This window comes from Mus caroli, unplaced genomic scaffold (assembly GCF_978045245.1).
Source record: "Mus caroli unplaced genomic scaffold, Mus_caroli_1 scaffold_8, whole genome shotgun sequence".
NCBI classification, from domain to species: Eukaryota; Metazoa; Chordata; class Mammalia; order Rodentia; family Muridae; genus Mus; species Mus caroli.
The window spans coordinates 129,847,816-129,855,213 of NW_028227263.1; the positions used below are offsets into that span (position 1 = coordinate 129,847,816).

The 7,398-nt window shown below is 37.4% G+C and overlaps 1 pseudogene; it reads right to left on the reverse strand.

The window, feature by feature from the left end:
* Window positions 1-5,083: 5,083 nt before the first annotated feature.
* On the reverse strand, window positions 5,084-5,386 carry LOC147003517 (protein kish-A pseudogene; annotated as a pseudogene).
* Window positions 5,387-7,398: the final 2,012 nt, after the last annotated feature.

Below are 7,398 nucleotides of genomic sequence, written 5' to 3' on the forward strand. Positions count from 1 at the left end.
GTCAGATTGTCACAGGAATACCCCACTCTGCTGGTACCAATTTGTCTTAGTCAGGGTTTCTATTCCTGCAAAAACCTCATGACCAAGAAGCAAGCTGTGATAACTCCAGCTGTGTCAAGTTGACACAAATCTAGCCAGTACAAACAGAAACTGAGGAAATTCAAAAAATTATCAGATTCTACTACAAAGGCCTATATTCCAAATAACTGGAAAATCTGGATGAAAAGGACAAGTTTCTGATAGATACCAAATGCCAAAGTTAAATCAGGATCAGATAAGCCATCTAAACAGTCCCATAACCCCCAAAGTAAATGAAGCTGTCATTAAAAGTCTCCCAACCAAAGAAAGCCCAGGAACAGATGGGAATAATGCAAAAATCAATGATGCCTTCAAAGAAGACCTAATACCATTACTCTTCAAACTATTCCACAAAATAGAAAAAGAAGGAAAACTACCCAATTTGCTCTTTGAAGGCAGAGTTACACTGATACAAAAATAACACAAACACCAACAAAGAAAGAGAACTTTATACCAATTTCCCTTATGAATATCGATGCAAAAATACTCAACAAATTTGTCGAACACTGAATCCAAGAACACATCAAAACGATCATGATAATTCACCATGATCAAGTAGGCTTCATCTCAAGAATTGAGGGATGGTTCATCATACAGAAATCCACCAATATAAAACACGACATAAACAAACTGAAGGAAAAATCCACATGATAATTTCGTTAGGTACTGTAAGACATTTGAAAATATTCAGCACCCCAACATGTTAAAAGACTTGGAAAAATGAGGAGTTCAAGGCCCATATCTAAATGTAATAAAGGGAATATACTGTAAACCAGTAGCAAACACCAAACTATATGGAGAGCAACTGGAAGCTGTCCAACTAAAATGAGGGATTAGTCAAGGCTGTCCACACTCTCAATATCTATTAAATATAGTATTTGAACTTCTATCAAGAGTATTAGATAACAAATGGGATTCAATGGGATATGAAATTGGAAATGAAGAAGTCACTATTTGCAGATGATAATATATTTAAGTGACCACAAAAATTCGACCAGAGAAATCCTTTAGCTTATAAACATCTTCCGCAAAGTGGCCATATATAAATTTAACTCAAGCAAATTAGTAGCCTTCTGATACTCAAAGGATAAAGGGCTGAGAAAGAAATTAAGAAAATTACTCTCTTTAGAAACAATATAAAATATCTTAGTATGAGTCTAACCAAACAAGTGAAAGATCTATAGGACAAGTATTTCAAGTCTCTGAAGAAAGAAACTGAAGAAGACCTCAGAAAATTGAAGGATCTCCCATGATAGTGTATTGTCAGTATTAATATAGAAAAATGGCCATCTTTCTTAAAAGCAATATGCACAATCAAGGAATCCACATCAAAATTCCAACTCAATTCTTCACAGAGTTAGAAAGACCAATTCTCAAATTGATTTGGAATAACAAAAATGCAGAATACTTAAAACTATTCTCAACAATAAAAGGACTTCTGGGGAATCACCATCCCTGACCTTAAGCTGTACTACAAAGCAATAGTGATAAAAAAAAACTGAATGGTTTTTGCACCATTGCTGACAGGCACTTAGATCAATGGACTAGAATAGAAGACCCAGAAATGAACCCACTCACTTGTGGACACTTGATCTTTGACAAAGGAACTACAACATACTAGTGGGGGTAAAAAGCTTTTTCAACGAATGATGCTAGTTCAACTAGCAATCAACAAGTAGAAGAATGAAAATTTATTCATTTTTATCCCCATGTATAAAGCTCAATTCCAAGTGGATCAAGGACCTCCATATAAAACCAGAGACACTGAATCGGATAAAAAAGAAACTGAGTGAAAATATCAAATATCTGGGTACAGGAGAAAATTTCCTGAGCATGACGCAAATGCCTAGTGCTCTAAGATCAATAATAGACAAAGGGGACCTCATACAATTGCAAAGATTCAGTAAGTAAAGGACACTGTCAATAGGACAAAACCCCAACCAACAGATTGTTGAAAGATCTTTACCAACCCTACATCCAATAGAGGACTAATATATATATATAAAGAACTCAAAAAGTTAGACTCCAGTGAACCAAATAACCCTATTTTAAAAGGGGGAACTGAGCTAAACAGAGAATTCTCCCCTGTGGAAACACAAATGGCTGAGAAGCTCCTAAAGAAATGTTCAACATCCATAGTCATCAGGGAAATGCAATTCAAAACAACCCTGAGATTCTACCGCACATCAAAATGCCTAAGATCAAAAACTCTGGAGGTAGCAGATGCTGGCTAGGATGTGGAGAAAGTGGAACATTCCTCCATTGCTAGAGGAATTGCCAGCTGGTACAACCACTCTGGAAATCAGTCTGGTGGTTTTACTCAGAAAATTAGGCATACTACTCCTTGAAAACCCAACTATACCACTCCTGCATGTATGCCCAGAAGATGCTCCAACATGTAATAAGGACACATGCTTCACTATGTTCATAGCAGCCATATGTATATATATATATATATATATATATATATATATATATATATATATATGTATGTATATATAATAGTCAGAACCTGGAAACAACCAGATGTCCCTCAACAGAGGAATAGATAAAGAAAATGGGGAACATTTACATAATGGAATACTAACCAGCCATTAACAACAGTGACTTCATGAAATTCACAGTAAATAGATGGAACATGAAAATACCATCCTGAATGAGGTAACTGAGTCTCAAAAGAACACACACCATATATACTTACTGGTTAGTGGATATTAAACATCCCATATACATTCACCATACACTACACAATTGTGAATGCTGTGAAGTGTTTGCTGACAGAAGCTTGATATGGTTGTCTCCTGAGAGGTTCTGCCAGAGACTGGTAAATACAGAGGCAAATTCTTGCAGCCAACCACTGGACTGAGCATTGGGTCCGCAATGGTGGAGCTAGAGAAAGGACTGAAGTATCTGATTGGGTTTGCAGACTCATAGAGAGAACTGCAACTGGCCAGACCCTGGCGCTCCCAGTAACTGGACTACAAACCAAAGTGTACACATGAATGGCTCTTCCCACATATGTGATAAATGAAGATCTTGTTGTCATCAGTGGGAGGAAATGCCCTTGGACCTGAGGCTGTTTGGTGCCCCAGTGTAGGTGAATGCCAGGGCTGGAAGTCGTGAGTATGTGGGTGAGGGAACACCCTCAAGGACGCAAGGGGAGGAGGAATTGGATAGGGGGTTCCAAAGGGGAAATCTGGAAGGAAAAACACTTGTAATGAAAAAAAAGAAAATATTTAATAAAAAATTAAAGATGGGAAGGCACATGCACATACCACTCACAGATTGGCTGAGTCAATATTATGAAAATGAGTAAATTATCAAAGGAAATCTACAGATGCAATTTTTAAATTTCATTCCTTAAAAGAAATAATGCACTTTAAATTTACTTTACTTTATGTGTGTGAGTGTTGGCATAAATGATTGTGTACCTCATACATACTTGGTGCCTATAGAAGCCAGAATAGATCATAGAATTCCATGGAACTATAGTTACAGATTGCTGTAAGTGACACATGGGAGAAAAGAATGGTACCTGGATCCTCTAGAAGAACAATTGCTTTTAACCACTGAGCCATATTGTGCCTCCCTTATTTCAGGGTCTCTTTGTAAAATGAAAAATCTTGTCCAACAAGTTATGCTTATGCCTTGAATTCTATGAAATACAGATTCCCAATGGTCTAATCTCTTGATTTTTTCTCCTATCATAATCAGACCTGGTACTTCAAAGGAGACCAATTTGTTAGAAAGAAACTCAAAATAATGCTCTATTTTCATCTAATTTATTCTGTAGTGTTAATGTCCATAATTTTCTCCAAAATGATATCTGGTGGAATATCAAAATAATGGGTCTGGTCTAATATTTATCCATAAAAAAAGCACTTAGGTATTGAGGACTGTTGTTTCCTAAAATTAGTACTGAAGACATTTTGAAAAGGTAGATGGAAATTTTATACATTAGAAGCTTCCTAAAAATAAATAAAAATTACTTAAATTCTGTTATGATATATGGGGCACACAATGCCCCAACTAGAAATCATACACTACCAAGAAAAATCTCCATTACCAAGAACTGATAACATCTTGTGAGTTGTTGGATAAATAGGTCTAATATGACCCCTTAAACATTACAGGCTATTGTCAATGCTATTTATTGTTTACATCAATAACATGATGGTAAGGTCCTATTTCTGATGACATGAGGTAATTTCTCTCATTAAACATGGAGAAATTGAGCTGGTGTTCAACCAGATGCTTCAGCTTTTTTGGGCAGAATATAAACTAGATTTAAAATGCTGCATTAAAAACAACACAAATACCACACTTGGATACCTGCAATGAATGTTCTATTTGGAAGACAACAATATAGAGCAAAAAGAATGCACAATGCTTGCTCACTCACCGCTCTACTTGCTGGTATTCATTATAAAGTATTCTTCATCATAGAGTATTAGTTTTATCCTTGTGAATAGAAGCCCAAATCTTGTGCTAATTAAAGAAAATCAGAGTTTTGTTTAAAATATGTAAATACCTGCATTAAACTACATAATTTGCCTAGAATAGAGGTACTCTGGATAGCAATCAAAAGGATTTAAGTATGAACGGAAACCTTAAGAGCAATAACAACAAAAATAGAACAATTTTTTTTCAAGAAAAATAGACCAATTTACCAATTGCTACAAGGTGTCATTATGTGAAGATACTTTTTTGAAGGCCTAGTCACAGGTGCCTGTGGAATTTGCCACTGGGATTCTACTTCATGCCTGGAGAACCTGACACAACAGAATGACATTTGCAGTGTGGAATATTGGAGTAAGAGACCTGAGTTTGATGGCTTCAATCACTTTCCTGTGTATTAAACGGTTACATTATAATTATTCATACACCTCCTTGGTCCAATAGTAAAAAAAAAAAAAAAAAAAAAAAAAAAAAAAAAAAAAAAAAAAAAAAAAAAACAGAGAACAGCATCTCAAAATTTATCTCATTCCCAGTTCAATTCCAAGGCTTAACCATTTTTTTTGCCATTATTTTCGGGAGGCAAGTCCTTGTTTACAATCTGATGGCATTCACAGTGTAATAGTTTCCAAAGATACTGTATGAAGAGGATGCTGAAGGCCATCACTATGAACCATATGGCCACATAAGGACTCTTGCATTTTCCAATTCAGGCACACTTCCAAAGTATTACCAATAGTCCAGTTTTATTTCTGTCCAGGATTCTGTGTGCCAGAGATCAGATATAAGCACACATACATATAAGCATCAAAATTACAGTTAATAGACTCTGAAAATTGAAAATGGCAGGCATTGTGAGGTGGGTGCTGGTCAAGTCAGATCATCGTTCTGGACCAGGGCAAAAGAGAATGCCCAGATGCTTCATCTATACTGCTTGTCATTAATAGTTCTAGAAGGTACTGTACACACTATAGGAGAATCTCACATAACAATGAACCCTGTGACCTGCAACAGTGACTTATCTTCAAGAAATATTGCTGCATTAACCATAAGTGTTATGGGAATGACCAACAACTGTTTGATTGAATTTAAATCCAATGTCATGAGATGGAACCCACACCTGACACTGGTAATGAAGCCAAGACCCTTATCCTAAATAGTTTCCACTAAATCAACATAGCAATAAAATGACTCCTAATGAGATATCTCTAAACCCATAGATCAGTGCATTGCTAAAACCTAATCACACAGGCTTTTATTTTTTTTAGTAGATGGTAACTAAAACACAGATTCACAACTGAAAATACCCATACAGTGAAAAATTGAAGCATCCAAGTCCTAAAGAGGATATCTCCATCAAACCTATCCTGAGGTTCAAGCATCTATGAAGGATATAGAAAGAATTTTAAAAGGCAGAAGTGTGGTGCATCTTCCCCGCCAGATGAGAGTCAGCCTCCAGGGAGAGCTCTGACCTAGGGACACAATTGAGAGCGACATCTTGTATCACAGGTCTCTCACAGATCAGCACCTGCAGGAGAGCCTGCAGTCCACAGAAGCAATGGGGTCCCTTTTGGCCTTCATCTTCATCCAGGAAGTGTAGCTGAGCTCCAGACCTCTGTGTGCATTCCCTGCAAGAGGACAGCTTGTCTGAAGAGAGTGCTCTGACCACTGGGATTTGGGAGAGAGTTGGACTCCCAGGAATGCTGACAGAGGCTAACAGAACCACAGGAGGAATAAGCTCCAACCAGAGACAGCTAGAACATCTAACAACAGAGACTACCAGATGGAGAAAAGCAAAGGTAAGAATCTTACTAACAGAAAACAAGACCACTCACCATCATCAGAACCCAGTAGTCCCAACACTGTGAGTCCTGGATACACCAACACATCCAAAAAGCAAGATTCAGTTTTAAAAATTTATCTCATGATGCTGGTAGAAGATTTTAAAACAGGCATTAATAACTCACTTAAAGAAATACAGGAGAATACTGCTAAACAGGTGGAAGTCCTCAAAGAGGAAGCACAAAAATCCCTTAAAGAATTACAGAAAAAAACATTGCTATACCAGTAGAAGTCCTTAAAGAGAAAGCACAAAGATCCCTTAAAGAATTAAAGGAAAACACAACCAAACAGGTGATGTAATTGAACAAAACCATCCATGATCTAAAATGGAAGTATATACAATAAAGAAAACCCAAAGGGAGACAACTCTGTAATAGAAATCCTGGGAAAGAAATCAGAAACAATGGAAAGAAGCATCTGCAACAGAATGAGAACAAAGAGAGAATGTCAGGTGCAGAAGATTCCACAGAAAATATAGACACAACAACCAAAGAAAATGCAAAATGCAAAAAGATCTTAACTCAAAACATCCAGGAAATCCAGGACACAATGAGAAGACCAAAGCTATGGGTAATAGGTATAGATGAGAATAAAGGTTTTCAATGTACAGGGCTGGTAGTTATCTTCAACAAAATTATAGAAGAAAATTTACTTAACCTAAAGAAGGAGATGCCCATGAACATAAAAGATGTCTACAGAACTCCAAATAGACTAGACCATAAAACAAATTCCTTCTGAGCACAACGTGGAACAACCACAGAATGTAAACATGCAGGAGCATGTCACCCAGGTACCAGCGCACAGGAAGGTGCCTCAGCGGGGCTGGATGAGGAAGGGCCGGGATCACACCCAGACCAACAGCCTTACATCACAGTGTGAAAAGATTTGACATGATCCCCACCCCAGTGGGTCCGACCATTCCTCCCACCCATTAGGCCCAGCTCCCGTATCCTGGCTGTCCAAGAGAGTGCTGCAAAGAAGCATCCGAAGCTGCAGCATATAGAAGATGGTGAGCACAGCACT